The sequence below is a fragment of the Lycorma delicatula genome, chromosome 2, assembly GCF_047948215.1.
Source record: "Lycorma delicatula isolate Av1 chromosome 2, ASM4794821v1, whole genome shotgun sequence".
In the NCBI taxonomy this organism is placed as follows: domain Eukaryota; kingdom Metazoa; phylum Arthropoda; class Insecta; order Hemiptera; family Fulgoridae; genus Lycorma; species Lycorma delicatula.
Window position 1 is genome coordinate 52,091,731 of NC_134456.1, and position 17,380 is coordinate 52,109,110.

The window sequence follows — 17,380 nt, forward strand, 5'->3', positions numbered from 1 at the left end:
AAAGACGTTTTTCGGATTAGGGCTAATGCCTCATATGATTTTCAACGTTTGAAACTTCTTACTTGAAAATTAGTGCAGCCGTTTTAAATTTTCTGGACAATAGACATATCATACAAACACGTATTCACCTTTCTCGGAAAGAGTAGTGAAAATAAACCTCAGGAATACAAATAAACAGTAAAAATGTACATACTGATCTCAGCAGATTCTTTACTACGTTGATCCAAGATTAGAGTTCATCAGTTATTGTTTTGATGTTTTACCGATTTAAAAAGTTATTTATTTCAACGATCATATGTAGTTATTTACATCTTATAAATGATGATGATTTCAAAAGTTGTGAGTTAATTTCCTGTATGGTTTTAAAAAAAAGGAACATGTCATTTTCAGGCGATGGTGCACTTAACGATGCATCGAATATGCAATGACCTCTCTTAAAGGTATTAAATATCATAGATATGAAAAATGGGAGTTTTATATTATCGTTATATGTAATTATCTTGAAAAATGGTATTTAAATATTTTATAAGTAAATTATTCAAACATATTTTTTATAATAATGGCTTATTATAAAAAAAGATCTAAAGACACCTCTGCTCTATTAAATATAATTATCATAATAATAGATGTAACCGAAATTTTTAATGGAGAAAGTTTAGTTTATACAGTATTAAATGTTGTTGTTTTTTTTTTTTCTACATTAAGTCTTAAGCTACTTGAAAACCAGTAGGAATTATGGTGATTCCCGCATAAAAATTACCTCATTTTTTCCCGGTTTTCCCGGTAATGCGATTTCAAAGTTGTATTACTTGTTTATGAAACTAAAAAAATTAATATTTAAATTAAAAATATAGTTTTATTTTTTCTTGAGATATTTTCTAAATTTTCTTTCATTGTCAAGTTTCCAGCTATTAAAAAAATTTCGAACCTCCATTCTCGGTAAATTTATATATTTCTTGTCCTGAACTATGTCGTTTAATAACATTATTAAGATGTGTAAATAGTTTCATGTTTTAAATTAATACTCTGACCACCGTAGTTGAAGTCTCCTGTATTATGACTATCCTGGTCGCCATACTACCTCCTCCGTTCCTGGGCCTGATGGGCTTTATCGGAGGTCGTCTTTTAGATCCTCTAGTCCTAATAACATAACAGTCATCAATTTGACCTCTGTCAGGATGCCACCAGTGCAAATGCCTCGGCAGACATTTCCGTCAGTGTATTTATACAACCTACTATTGCCTTCGTGCGGTCTCTTCCAACCACGACCATCTACCATAACTTACAATTCCCAACCATCGAATTAACCGATTTGCGGAAGCGCGATCCCCGCGCCTTCCTCTAACAACGAAGGATTCACACAAAGACTCTTCCTATATTTAAATTCAATTAAATTATGCACTCAGATTATTACTTGGCTGAGTCTTTGAATACCAAAAATACTATCCCCACACCAACAAAACAAGTGTTGATTGCAACAACAATTTTATCCTATAATTCAAGTTACTCAAAGTCCCCTTGATTTACTTAAGAATCAAGAAATAGATTCATAAATTTAATAAGCCTCTAATGACAACATATCCTATTTCTATCTCTCTCTGCTCTAGCTCGCTTTCAGGATGAAAGTCAATGACTATACCCTCCCAAACTGAAGCTCCATCACAGAGTTCACACATCCATCTCATTCTAACAGCGAATAACTAAGCTAATGGATGCTCAATGCCAAAACGCCCATCTTAGCGAAGTAAGCACCCAGAGGGTCCCTAGCCATCCGGCTTGCTATTCTATTTAAACATCTATAACAGCATCAGACCCCCAGCCATCCTCCGCAGAGCTAAGAATCTAAGGAACCCGGCAGCTATGTTCCATTCCCTTTCGGTTTTCTAACTAACTTGCAGATCAATACAACAATTGATCCTCTCAAGCTCTCTGGCTACTTTGGTACGTACAGCTTCGTTCCTGGACCAGACATATAAGACATGGCGCACATCAGTAGTAGCCCTAAACTCCGGACACACCTGGTTTTACATTGACAGATTATTCTCTCACGACGGCGATGTTTTTTAAGAGACAAGTTCGAGGAAGTCCGGGCGATTAAATTTCCACTATCTCCTCGAATTTCTTAACCTCTTTTTTCTGTTTAGCCTCCGGAACCACCGTAAGGTGGTATTAATTCAGAGGATGAATGAGGATCCTCTGAAGTAATACCTTACGAATTTTTTAACAATATTTCTGAACTGTTGACGATTAAATGGGTTTAGTCGAAAATGTTTGCAATTTGCGCACTGTGTCCGAGTGTTTTATTTTTGTTCATAATAAATAACAGTTTAAAAATTAATATTAGCAGATATTACAATTCTGTCATATATTCAAAAAATCTAGTTTTTTAATAAAATAAATAATAGCTAGGTTTTAAAAAAAAATCTATATCTATCTGGGAAGAAGCTTAACAAAGAGAGAAAACTAGCTTAAACACAGGTGAAGTTTGGTATACCTTTACCTTTAAAAAAAATCGCTTTAGTCGACATTCATAAATTTCATAATTTTTAAAGCACGCTATATCATTGATATACAAATTCAAATAATAGTTGTTTAAGATACTGTGATAACATTAAGAGTAAAAATTTATTTTGATAAAATATATAAATAGATCACCTTTGTCGTAAGAATTCATTATTTGAAAATGAGTATTATGCTTATTTTGCTGTTTAAAAATTTAATTTGTATTGTACAATGAATAACTCTTCAGAAATTTGAAAACTTCACAATCTTAATGCACTCCCATTTTATAAGACATTCAGAAAATAGTTTGAGATTTGTTACATTTTAAAGAGTATAACAAGAGATATGCCCTACTGAGTTTCTTAGCCCAGTTACCCATAAAATAGTTTGATTTGAAGAGAAGAGAAGAGACAGCTGTCATTTCTAATTTTGAATTCTCTTCATTTTTAATATATGTCATATCAAAATTGCCTCTCCATATTTATTATCCAGATTTCACATTTATATTCCTCGGTTAACTGCGATCTGGATTTAATTTTTTCCCTCGCTGTAATAAACTATCATATTATTAAGTTCTCTCAGTCGAATTCGAGTTTAATATTAACGTGAGTATAAATAATTTATTAATTCTTCTATCATTATCTTAATGAATGTATTGCTACTTTATTTTATCATTAATATTGTAATTTATTGTTATTATGACTTCGTTTTTTTATTTTCTATATTCCGTACTTCTTGCGTAATAACTAACATATAGCAGCATATATTTTAACTGTATCTTTTTATTTTATTTATCTGTAATGTATTCTTTGCGTCATTGAAGCAAACATAGAATTTTTCTGTATGCTTCCGTATTTAATCTTTTTTGAATAAATATATTAATAGAAAAAAAAAAAAAATTAACTAGTATATAAAAAAAAACCTTTTTCTTTGTCTCAGAAAGAATAAAAATATCCATTTAATATCTTGCCAATTCTGATAAGACTTCAATCTGTTTATTTCGGAAACCTTGGACATTACATATTTCCCTTGTCGACTCCGGTTAAACCCGATCATATTCCGAGGCACTGTACTGGGAAATTTAGCAGTAGAAAACTTTTCCACGGGCAGGGAGCTGGCCCACTCCACAACCCGCTGACTAGGAGGACCAGGTGATTTATCCTCGATGTTTTCTTCCTCTAGCCTTTAAATACCCAACTCCATACTGCAAGGCAGCAGTGCTAGTTTTTGTCTACCCTGGATATTTATTTCCCCAGTATCCTCCAACCACCGTTGGCGAAAATACCCCATCGCCAGAGGCTACTACCGATAGCAGATCTAGCAATAGCAACTTTTTATTTAGAAGAGAGTACAGGTCGGAAGAAAAGCCCATGTTGCTTTGATTGATTTAGAAAAGGCGTACGATAATGTACCTTTGTATCGTCTGTTTGAGAAATTAATCCAAATAGACATCAATCCAACTTTGATAGGTACGGTTCAGAACTTGTATACTAATAATATGGCGTCTGTAAGAGTAGGAAAAGCCTGTACGGAGAAGTTTCAGGCAAGTAAAGGACTGCGGTAGGGTTTTGAATTGTCTCTGACATTGTTTAAACTGTGCACTTGTCAAATTTGGATGATTGGCATAAAAAATGTAGGAGTATTGAAATGCCTTTGAATTCACATTGTATTTCGCAGATGACCTAATTGTAGTGGCGGAAGATGAGAACGATTTGGGATATATGATTCGTAAGCTTAAAGATGAGTATGGGGCTCAGAGGTTTGAGAACTGAAGAAAAGAGATAATCAATTGTTGGCAACTGAAGAAATGGATTTTATGAGGCATATTGTTTAAAGGACCACAAGGGATAGAGTGAGGGATTCCGTGATAAGAGAAAAAATGAAAATGGAGGGAACATTTTAAATGGGTTCGCAAAAAGCAATTTGTTTGGTTTCGGTATGTCAATTGAATGGAGGAGGAGCGTCTGCCTAGGAAAGTTTTGGAATGCGTACCCCTGACAGAAGAAAAACGGAACGACCAACATGTAGTTGGTTGAATGGCATAACGGAGGTGATGGTAGCAAGAAATTTGAACGTGGAGGACTGCCAGAACAGACTTCGATGAAAGCTGGGAGCGGAGAGGTAGCAGCGTCAGCCGTAGAAATTCGTATTAAGTAAATTAAGCATGATAAGGTAAAGGAATTATCATTAATTTATTAATGATTTAAAGTTCTCTCCGCGAATTTAATCAAGTAGTATACTTAATATGCAGATAGAGTGGATGGCGAAGAGCTGAGCGATATGCGAGCTTGGATGTTGTCAACATTGTTCACTTCCTAATCTATAGTCTATGCCTAGATGGCTGAGATTTCCCACTTGTATTACGGTATTTTCAATTAGTTAATTTACTGATCGCCCTATTGCAGCATTATTTGTATATTGAACATGAACATATCCTGTTCTATAAAAGAGAAAAAAATATTCAATATACGAAAAAACTACATTTTCGAGAGAATTAGACGGTACAAAAAGGGTTAGTTGATTTGAGAAGTTTTACATTCTAACCCAGCTTGGCTTAGAATGGAAGTTTCCAGAATCTATAATATTTTTTAATAAAATAATAATAATAATAATCACGGGTTTTTGAGTGGTGTAATTATAAAAAAACCTTATGTTTTAGGGTACAGAAAATTTCATATCAAAGCATTCTTATCGATAAAACATTTTTCAAAAATAGAGCACTTTAAAAACAAGGTGTAGAAAAGGTAATGCGAAAACAATACTTGAAAAATAAATTTTTCTTTACGTTAATTATGTACATTAATAACAATAATTAAGTTGATGACTGCAATAACATTGAGCACTTACAAAACGTATAAACGCAAAAACAATTTAAACAGAAAAATAAAATCTGACAAAAAAAGGAAAAGGTAAAGTAATGAAAAAATTGCCAAATAAGCGTTAACAATTGTATTAGTTATTTACATACTATAATAATTAGTTTGTTAGAATAAAATTTTAAAAATATATTTTTAATTACATCTATTCTATTCATACAATTAAATTCGAATTACCTTGGAAAAAATACATACATTCAATATATATATGAAAAACGAGCTATAATAAGTTTTCTATTTTCCTAAATCAGTTAACTTTGTTTAGAACTGTTAATATTAAAATGTATCTAACTTCTAATTATATCAATTATTTACATATGAGTTCTCATTATTTACATTTAAAATTTTTCTGCCTCTAAATGTTTCCCTAATAAATGAAAACAATGTAAATTAAATAATGAACTGCTTCTCAGAGAAAAGGTTATAATAATTTGTTGCTTTGGATTATATATTAATCTTTCTTACGGCTGTAACGCTTGTTGAAGCGACGCTAATCAGATTCACTTCCACCGATTAAAGATCATTACACAGTTAAACTTTTCTCACGAAACGTGCAGTAGATGCGAATTCAGCATTTATGAGTAATATCTCAGTAGTTAGCTGAATCATTCTCTTATTCCCACGTACAAGTGCAATTATTGCTTTATGCATATAATAATGTACTGTAAGCTCTCACTTGTCTGGCGCCGTGGCATGCCGATCATAAGCAAATAAAAGTTTTGTTTAGTCTTTGTTATTAATGTTTAATAACGATAATTTGTAATTAGTACAGGCAATTTGTCATCAAAATAGGCTGTATTTGAAAGTCCTTACCTACCGATTGATCTTTTGTCCATGTGTTAGGAGTGATGAGGGAAGCTTAACTCCAGATTTGCAACATCCCCTCCATAGATTTTTGAAAAACTCAAAAAGTTTTTGAAATGCGTTTTTCTCTGAATCTATGCATTTTAGAAAAAAGGTTTACAAACAAAAAATGTAGAGGACATTCTCCTCTACAATTAATTTCTTTGAAGTTTTGTCGTATAATTTGAAATTGAAATACTAGGTGGCGTTGAATTTGTAAAAAACATGTTTTTCGGGTTTTTCACCGGAAAAAAATTGTTTTTCGTCTGTATTGCATTTGGAAAAGTTGTTAATCTCCAAAAAACAGACAACTTTTATTTAAACAATTTTCTTGTATGACTTAGCATTCCAGAGTTATAGCGGTACAATGGCAACGCAGCGGTCCTTTTGTTACTGTAGCCGAGGAGATCAGCATTGTTCAGCGACTAGACCGGTTTCGAACACGTGCCCAATTCACAGGTCAATAATCTTAATAGTAACATTTTCACTAGCTACAACTCCAAAACGGTAAGTCGTACAAGAAAATTGTTTAAATAAAAGTGGTCTGTTTTTTTTTTAGATTAACAACTTTTCCAAATGCAATACAAACGAAAAACAATTTTTTCCGGTGAAAAACCCGAAAAAACACGTTTTTTACAACTTCAGCGCCACCTAGTATTTCAATTTCAAATTATACGGCAAAACTTCAAAGTCATTAATTGTAGAGGAGAATGTCCTCTACACTTTTTGTTTGAAAAACTTTTCTCTAAAATGCATAGATTCAGAGAAAAACGCATTTCAAAAACTTTTTGAGTTTTTCAAAAATCTCTGGGAGGGGGATGTTACAAATCTGGAGTTAAGCTTCCCTCATCACCACTAACATATGGAAAAAACATCAATCGGTAGGTAAGGATTTTCAAATAAAAATACAAATTGACTGTACTAAATGGTTCGCAACATTATTAATTTCAGTGAAAGAATTTTAATCTACGTTAATGTTATAGTTTATAGTTCATTTTTATAACAATTTTATTCAGTGTTATTTTCATTAATTTTAATTTAAGTTGTGTTTTTGTGTTAATTGGGTTTTAACAATGAGTGATTCTATTGTGAATCACTAGTCGGGAAAAGTAGCTCCAAAAAAAATGATAATCAATAACGTATATATAACTAAAACAAGATAACACTGAAACTGCAATCAGAGGCATTGCTCGGAAAGTAAGTACTACAACAGGCGTAAGCGAAAAAATAATTTTTAATATAATAAAGAAACATAAAATTTATGGCAAACATGGTAACCCTGAAAAGATTCGAAAACGTGTGAAAATTATTGATAAGTTAGACGTTCATAAATTGATTTTACGAAAACCGCTATCAGAAAAAAGTTCATTTGTTTTCTTTCAATAACGAGCTTCCTTTCTTTTTCCTGTTTAGCCTCCGGTAACTACCGTTTAGATAATTCTTCAGAGGATGAATGAGGATGATATGTAAATGAAGTGTAGTCTTGTACATTCTCAGTTCGACCATTCCTGAGATGTGTGGTTAATTGAAACCCAACCACCAAAGAACACCGGTATCCACGATCTAGTATTCAAATCCATGTAAAAATAACTGGCTTTACTAGGACTTGAACGCTGGAACTCTTGGCTTCCAAATCAGCTGATTTGGGAAGACGCGTTAACCACTAGACCAACCCGGTGGGTTAATAACGAGCTTCCTAAGTTGAACAAAGTATTAAATGCCGAGAATACCGATTCTGAACTGCCGAATTTTTCTAGAAGTACATTACATGTGTTTTAAAATCAATGAATTTTCTTTTCATGTCCATAAAAAATAGTTGTTTATTGATTGAACGCAAATATATAATGGCGTAGGGAATTTTTAAGAAAAATTAAGCGATTTCATCAACAGGGAAAAACGATTTATTATTTAGATGATACTTGGGTCAATGCGAGACATATACAGGAAAGGTATAATTGGCTAAAGAAATAATGAGAGCAAAAGACGCTTTTATGAAACATTTGTCAATTGAGTGAAAACTCCGGCTGGAAAAGATAAACGATTAATAATAACGCACATAGGAAGTGAAAATGGGCTTTTCAAGGTGGTTTACAGGTATTTGAATCTTGATCTTACCAAGAGTATCACGATGGCATGAATGGTGATAATGCAGCGATTTAAAAACGTTGTCAAATTGTTGCTGAAGAATCTGTCGTTGTTATGAATAATACACCGTACCATTGCCTGATAACTGAAAAAATTCCAAAGCTTCGACCCGAAAACCGGAAATTTCCGATCGGTTACAATCGAAGAAAATCGCGTACACCGAAGACATGTTAAAAGTAGAATTTTTAAAATGGTAAAATCAGTTAAACAAAATTATATTCATCATCAAGCAGATGAAATCGCAAAATCAAAAAATTGTAACGTGTTGCGTCTTCTTCCATACCATTACAATTTTAACCCAACAAAATTGTTATGGGCACAAGTCAAAGGCTACATTGGGAGTAATAACACAACATTTAAGTGATGTAAAACATTTATTGATAGAAAGTGTTTACAGATTAGATGAGAATGCTTAAGATGAGAATGATTACATGAGAAAACGCAAAAAGTAAAATAAATAAATAATAATAAAGATAACGGTGGATACTGTCATACAAAATAGTAATTCGAGTAAGGAGAAGATTTGTTTAAAGACTGTTCAATTATAAAAACCAGAATACAGTCCAGTTTACTAAAAATATTATAATGACCGCTAATATTAATACTTAATATTGCATTAACAACAAGATAAGATTAGACTAGTCTAAAGTTCATACAATTTAATTCTCTTCAAGTATTATTGCTTTTACTGTTTACAAAGGAACTGCCCTACACTTTATGAATGAATATAATATTGTCACTTTTACTACGGTTTATCAGTAACCCGCCGAACAACTTCCTGCATTCAACCATTGTTAACACTGGATTGCCTGTGTCGTACTCTACATGGCCTCGCAGAACTATTCGCAGCACTACTCACTGATCGTAACTACACTGAACACGGCCTCGAAGAACTACTCGTTTAGCTTTTCACTGTTCCCGCTGGTCCTGGAAATATTCCTTGACCGGCACAACCAGTACCTGCTTCATTCTTTAACTGTTGAAGCGTGATAACTTTCATCGTCTGCGCACATACGTTATCCCATAAATTCTTCATCCGGCCCGGTAACCTTCTCGTCGGACAATAGATTTTGGAGGTACCATTGCCTGTTACAAAGAACAGACTGTTAAACTGACCTGTTAGCGTGAGAAAGGATCTCTTTTACTTCCTTCTGGATTCGTTTCATTATTTTGGTCTGTTATATTGCTCCTGTTACACTATATTTAATTTTATTTAATGTACATAAATAATTTATATTATTTATTTTTATTTAAAGTATGAATGGGCCACCAAAAACTCTGTCCGTATAAATAAAAGCTTTCGCAAGAAACGCAAAGGCGTTTCTATTTAAGGAAACTACGAGTACTCTGGAATACAGGCACATGTTTTTATACACGAAGCTTTCAAACTAATTTTCCTAAATATTCACAAAAATACTTCAAATATTAGAATAACATCAGGCTAATTCATAACGATTCAGTACTAAATAATGTTGTTGACAAAAAAAATATCTTCAAGTCTTGACGTGACGATTCAATTTTTTGTTAAAAAGATATTTCACTGAATAAAAAACAATTAATGTTACAGAACAAAAAAGGAATCAACATTTGGTGAAGAGTAAAGCTTGAATATATATAAATTAATTCATGCGAGTCGAATCGACAAGCTCCTTTTTTTAAAAAATTGGAAAGTCAGTTATGTAGTGTCTTCAGACCCGATTATCTGATTTAAGTGTTTTTAAAAATAATTTTCACTTTCAATACCGCTCATAATCGAATTCTAAAAATAAAAAATTAAGAACGTTAAAAACATTTCAAGGATTTTTAAGGCGGGACGCAAACCAGTTCGGAAAAGACTGGTCTATGCCCCGCCCATTCTTTCTTCATATAAAACCTGTATCCACTCCTGCGTACAATAAATGATTCAAAGAGAAGAGAATGTTTAAGGAAAACTTTTTAACTCTGTATAAAACTACATAAGAAACTACATATAAGCATTTATAATGTGCGAAAAACAAAAATAATCTTTCATTTACATCAGTAATGTACGTCAATATAATTTACGTCTTTGAACTAAACAGTATATTGAATTAAAATTAATTTTAAGAAGAAAAACAATTTTTTGTTACATTTTTATTTCCTTGTACGAAGTAAAGTATTGTGATCGCGAAAAATTTCGGTTTTCAGATTTCAACGGAAATATCCATTTTGACCACCCCTGAATCCATTTTGACTAGTTTCGGCGAGACGTCTGTACGTACGTATGTGCGTATGTATCTCGCATAACTCAAAAACGATTAGCTGTAGGATGTTGATATTTTGGATTTAGGACTGTTGTAATATCTAGTTGTGCACCTCTCCTTCTGATTGCAATCGACTGGACCAAAAGTGTCCAATAAAGCCCAAAATCGAAAAAAATTGGATTTTGTACATTTTCTTAAATGCAGTAATAAGCCCTCATTGACAATTTTTCAACGATATATCATAAATGGTACTTATTTTCATTGGTTCCAGAATTATAGCCAAATGATAATTTAATTAATGAAATATTTGATCTTACAAGGGGAAACCATATCGGTTCGAATCAGACTTCATCTCCTTTTTTAACTTTTTTTTTTTTTTAATTTAAATATATAGATTTATTAATAATTATCAACCTGTGATTGTAAAAAACAAATTTTACTATAAATAATAGTTCAATATTACGATTAAAATATATGTATGTATATAATATATATATATATCAGAAGTTTTATTAATAAAATAAAATTTTATGTACTTTTCATTTAAAAAAAATCCCTTTCGGCACACCGGAAGGCGAAGCCAGATTTCACCGGTCTATGTAGGGGGGAGATATATATATATAGTTTTATTTTTGTGTTTATTAACCTCCGGGACCACCGTTAGGTATTGCTTCAGAGGATGAGATGAATGATTTGTAGCGTGTGTGAAAATGCCACGCCGGGATTCAAACCCGGGACCTCATCCGGAGGTTATCAAAAAAAAAAAAAAAAAAAAAAATGTAGGGGATAAAAGATATTTACTCCTTAAAGTTAACAAAAACTTAAAATTTACTAAATACGACAATGGTTGCATGTGAAAAAAGTTTCACATGTTTAGCATACGACAAGCCGCATCTTCTTACAGTTCAGGCAATATTTTGGTCATCCCTTGCCATGATTGGATTCGTCATATCAAAAATTGTTTCAGATAAATGTTTTAGGTAATGTTTAGAGGACTAATGACCACTTTAAACCTATTCTATACTGCGCCTACTAAGGGAGGTATGATTTTTTTTGTCTTCGAAACTTCATTTTTTCCACCCCCTCGGCCAATGGTTGGCGATATCAAAAGACTTTACTTAAAGTTTTAGGCCCTTATCCACAGAATAGTGGAAACTTTAAACGAATTCGATATTTTATTTAATAAGAAAGTTATAGCGATTTTTTTTTTTCAAAAAAGCCCCCATTCATTTCTACCCTCATGGTCCGATTTTACCCGTTAACAAACTCCACCGAGATTTTGGGTGATTATATTTTATGTATCAATTTGAAAGTGATTGGCGCAAAATTACGGTAGTTATTGTGTCCACAAGAAATTGAAATATATATATATATATATATATATATATATATATATATATATATATATATATATAAACTTTGGAGCTGACAATGGTTTTGGGGTCTGGGAATTGTGAAACGCAAAGATATGTCGAAATTTTCCGCAATTCGAATCATGGTACCCATTACATAGGTAGCTATTTTATGAAATCTATCTAAAAATGTGTATAAAATAGTGTAATTTAATAAGCGTATAAGAAAGTCATGTGGTGTACACATCAGATTTTTATTTATTCGATAAGCCATATTGTGTGTTAAAAAATATTGTAGTTTTTGCTAATTGAAAAACTGTTCTCTTGGATTTCGAAATAGCAATATTTCATTGTACTAACAAAATAAAATGTCATCTGTAATATGTAGATCTACACACTAAATTTTCTCAAATCTATTTTTACGTTTAAATGGAATTTTACCTACTCGTATAGATTATTTTACATAAGAGTATTTACCTACTCACAGGGTACATGATTCCAGTATTTTTTTTATTTATTTATATTTTCTTTTGGCCTACTTTGGAAAGGACTGAGCTGATTCTAAGAGAACTTGATAATTCAAGAATTAAATATTGATTAATAGAATTAAATCTAAATCAATATTAGTCAATATCTACTATGTACGTAAACTAAGTATTTGTTTCATAAATACATTATTTTATTACAGCGCGTGCGCGCGTGTGTCTCGCATACAGACTTCATAATTATTATTATTGTTTATTATTTATTAAGTAATTTAACATTTTAATGTAAATATAATTATTTTTATTTTACGCATGTTTGTTTTTTTTTAGTTTAAACTTATAAATGATGGACTTTTGTATCGGTTAATTTGTTCTTCTACAAGTATTTAAGAATACTTGTCTACCCAAACGTTTGGGTAGACATGTGCCGACATTAAGTAACGAAATGTCGGCACAACAACTAAGAGCCTTGTTCCCTAGAGAGAAGTCTGCTAATAGAGAAGTGATCAGATGTGAAGGTGGCAGATTCACACAACAGGAAGTCCTGGAGGCAATTAATAAACTGAATCATTAAAAAAGCCCAGGACCGGACGGAATACCGGCTGCCGTTATTAAAGGACTGGCAAAGATTATTCCCTGGGAAATGGTAGACATAGCCAGTTATGGACTCCAAAACTGCACTTTTCCTGATTGCTGGAAAGCATCCAGGACAGTATTCTTCCCTAAAGCAGGAACAAACAACGGACAAGGAGGTTACAGACCAATCAGTCTCTTAAATAACATTGGCAAAGTCGCTGAAAAATTAATAGCAGCCAGGCTGAGAGAAGAACTCGAAGAGAGGGACTGCCTACACCCAGAGCAATATGGCTTCAGGAAGGGACATTCAACGATAAATGCGATAAATAGAGTCATGAACTGGGCATTAACAAGCAGAAGAGGATCGAGGAGGACCAGGAAACTTCCCTTAATGGTAATGTTAGACATTAAAAACACATTCGGATCCGTTCCATGGCCATCAATAATTGAAGCATTACAAGGAATGAACATTAGCGATTACCTGATTAATCAAATCAATCAATACCTTCATCAAAGATATATTGAAGTGAAAACGCTAGAGGGGAAGTCTACATTCCAAATTTTTGGAGGTGTCCCTCAGGGGTTCGTACTTGGACCCATCCTCTGGAACATCTTTTACGATGGGGTTTTCAGACTGAACTACCCGGAGGGGGTATTCGTGATAGGGTATGCTGATGATTTAGCGGTTTTAGTTGAAGATAAGGAGGTCGTGAACATAGAGGAAAAAGCCAATCGGGCTTTAAGTCTAATAGATGAGTGGCTAGAAAGGAACTTGCTGCAGATATCCCCTACGAAATCTAGCTGTATAATTTTCTCTGGAAGAAGACGGATAAGGAATATCAACTTAGACATTAGAGGAGAACGAATTATAGAGGTCAATAATGCAAAATATCTTGGAGTTATACTGGACAAAAGCCTAAAATTCGGGAACCATGTCGATATGATAAGTAAGAGGGTAACCCCCACTATCAAGGCTCTGAAGGGTCTCTTTCATAACCACGGCGCACCAAGGATGGAGATTAGGAGGTTGATAACACCAGCCACTACGTCTGCGATACTATATGCGGCCCCGGTATGGGGAGACGCTATGAACATCCAGAGGAACAAAATGAAACTAAGAAGCGTTCATCGGCTTGCTTTGCTACGGGTTGCTGCAGGGTACAGGACTGTTTCATATGATGCACTGTGTATACTGACTGAGGTCCCCCCTATTGACTAACAAGTCAAATTAAGGGCGTACATTAAGATTTACGGGATTGTCAAGAGATGAGGTTGCAGTTTTAATAGATCAGGAATGGCAGAATGCATGGGCTTGCTCAAACGTGGGGGATTGAACCAGAAGACTAATCCCTAACATAAGAGATTGGAAAGGTAAAAGAAGGGGCAACGTAGACTTCTATGTTACACAATTATTGACGGGTCATGGCTCCTTTGGTCAGTACTTATATAAAATTGGAAAAAAGGCTACACCGCAGTGTGATTACTGCCAAGAGATAGACAACGCTGAACATACTATTTTTGTTTGTCCCAGATAGACACGCAACAGAAGTGAGATCTCTGCAAACAGGCTAACACCAGATATTTTAATCAACTGGCTGGTGTTCAGTGATGTAAACTGGAATTGGTTTAGAAGGTTCGCTGGTGAAGTTCTCCGATCTAAGGAAGAAGAAGCTAGAAGACGGGGAATGTAGTAGGGATGGGAGGACAGTCCCTCCGTGGAGGGCCCGTATACCGAGGTATGCGGGTTCCTGAGAAGGGAGGGAACTCCTGGGGAGAAGTTGGGTAAAAGAAAGACCGAGTCCCGGCCGGCGGTGTCGGCCCTGCGGGTGCCCTGGCACTCGGTGGGGTCGGTGCCGCCGGTTTGAGGCGTGGCATAAGACCCGGTTCCCTGCTGAGGGAGTGGGGGGCGGCGTAGCCAGACTTCATCTCTGAGGCGAGGAATTTGAGGCAGGCAAACAAAGAAGTAAAGATCCGAGACCGGGGAGGCTAACCTGCCGTGCCGGGCGTACTACCGGTGGGTGGGAGACGCCTCCTTAGAGTAAATGGACACTCTCCCCAACTGAGTTATACTTAATTGGATATCCGGTTGGGGGGTGAAGGGACGACTCTATACAAGCTCTTACTGTATTTCCGTTTGCCTGACTACCGTATTTAAAAATATTTTTTTCTTTAAACTACCGCTTAACGAAGATCCTACATTTACTAACAGTGGGTGATATATATAGATTAAACAGCCAAGTACAGACTAATTTTTTTACCCTTCTGTAATGTACATATAATGAATGTAGTGGGAATGAGCGCATTTTTAGAGAAAAATGTTCCCTTCCTTAAAGAAAAGTTATTTTAGGATTTCTTAAATTTAAACTGTATTCTGAAATTATGGTTTAATTTCTCTCCCTCTCCCTCTCTCTAAGACTGCCTATTTAAATTTAAGATTGCAAATTTAATTTTGAATACTATATCATGGATACCGGTGTTTTTTGTGTTACCAAAAAACACCGGTATCCATGATATAGTATTCAAATTTAAATTGGGTTTCAATTAAATTAAGTTAAGTTGGGTTTCAATTAACCACTCATCTCAGGTACGGTCGATCTGAGATTGTACAAGACTACACTTCATTTACATTTATACATATCATCTTCTGAAGTTAATACCTTATGCTGATTCCGGAAGCTAAATATAAAAAAGAAAAGATTGAAAATTTAAACAAAGCTATGTTTTCATTTCTTTTTTTCTCTGTAATTAGCTTCAAACAATTTAAAGTTCTGATGCGTGATACTCATTAGCATACAGCATCTGAGAAAAGATTTTTAAAGATTGTTTACATCATTTGTAAGGATTTTCTTTAAAAAAGTAATTTTTTTACAGTATTTATTTTAAAGCGATATTGATTTTACTACATCAAATATTTAGCTTATCGTAATTTTTTATCGCCTTTATCATAGTTTAGGTAATTTTACCTCACAAATAATAGCTTACGTATTACATACGAGGTAGTAAATATTCTAGGCCTATTTTTTTTGTAAATAATTAATTATTCTATCATTGACAAATATTCAAATGACTTTAAAGAATACTTAAAAAAACCAATCCTACATACTTATAAGAAATATAGAAGAGTAATAAAGCAAGGCGTAAAACAAGGGTGATATGTAGTAGTAGAAAGAACCTGTACGGCTTGTAAATTTTGTTATACGATACATTAAGCGAGAGAAACCGACAAAAAACCATTTTCCACCGGAAGAGATGAAGAGAAGACCAGAATTTCATACCATTTTGGATAAAAATTGTTTAAATCGTGTATTATTTCATTATTATTCCGTAAAGTATTGAGGAAAACACAAAATAAGCTGGAAAGTAGTCGAAAACGATTTTTCTTCAGATTCTCCGGCCTGATGCTTAGGGCAAATGACACCGTTCCTTCTAATAAAACTTTTCGATGATGAATATTTCATTGAAATTATGTCACTGGTTCTTAAGTTATTAGTTTGTTTAAACAAAGGAACCCGCAAAAACTCTTAAAAAATGATACAATAAATAAATGATACAATATAATAATCCGATTGAATTCAAGAAAGAAAATCTTTAAAACTAAAAAAAATCTATGTACAGATAAACGCTTCAATATTATTAATCGACAAAAAATTTAAAAAATTCAGTTTAAAACTGGTAAAGAATATTTAGTATGATGTCAAGTAGAGTAGAAAAATATATATTTATAATAATACATAGTGTTGATAATATCGCTTTTCATCATTTACGCACTCAAATAGGAATATTACGTCGCAGTTTAAAATTTAACTTGTAATTTGTTATTTTAAAAATTAACAAGCAGATAATTTTAACATGCAAATGGAGATAAGTGATTAGTCACAGAAATATGTAAAATAAATAGAGGAGGCAGTATAACGTATATAACGAAACAAACTGATAAAACGTTAGTTAAAATTTTGTTTTACGTTCAAGTAAATTTAGAAAAATACACCTTCTAACCTGTAATATCGCTCTTTTTCGGAAACTCAGTAAAATCAGCTTATTAATGAAAAAATAATTAAAAAAATGGTTGTTGACACTCTGAACACACTTTTCACATTATCAATAAATAATCGCAACAATTTTTTAAAGCTTATACAACGAATATAATAAATATAATAGTTGTTCATTTATATACGATTCGCATGATTCACTGGTGTTTGTTATACTGACAAGATTTATAAACAAGGATGTTCATACCTACATCATTATTAAACGTTACGTTCCGCTTGTTCTACGCGCCCCGGCTTATGAAGAGTACTGTCACTTCACTTCCTTTCAATTAATTATACGTTCGGTTCTACACTGCTGCTAAGTCGTGTAGGATTCAATTATGTTTTATA

General features: G+C 33.3%; 1 protein-coding gene across 1 annotated transcript in view; it reads right to left on the minus strand.

The window, feature by feature from the left end:
• Nucleotides 1–17,161, minus strand: part of LOC142318799 (glycerophosphocholine phosphodiesterase GPCPD1-like) — a 151,947-nt gene extending 134,786 nt beyond the window's left edge. Inside the window, exon 1 of the mRNA XM_075355293.1 lies at nt 16,998–17,161. The gene's annotated coding sequence lies outside the window, so the exon portion shown is untranslated. The remainder of the gene's footprint in view (nt 1–16,997) is intronic.
• Nucleotides 17,162–17,380: the final 219 nt, after the last annotated feature.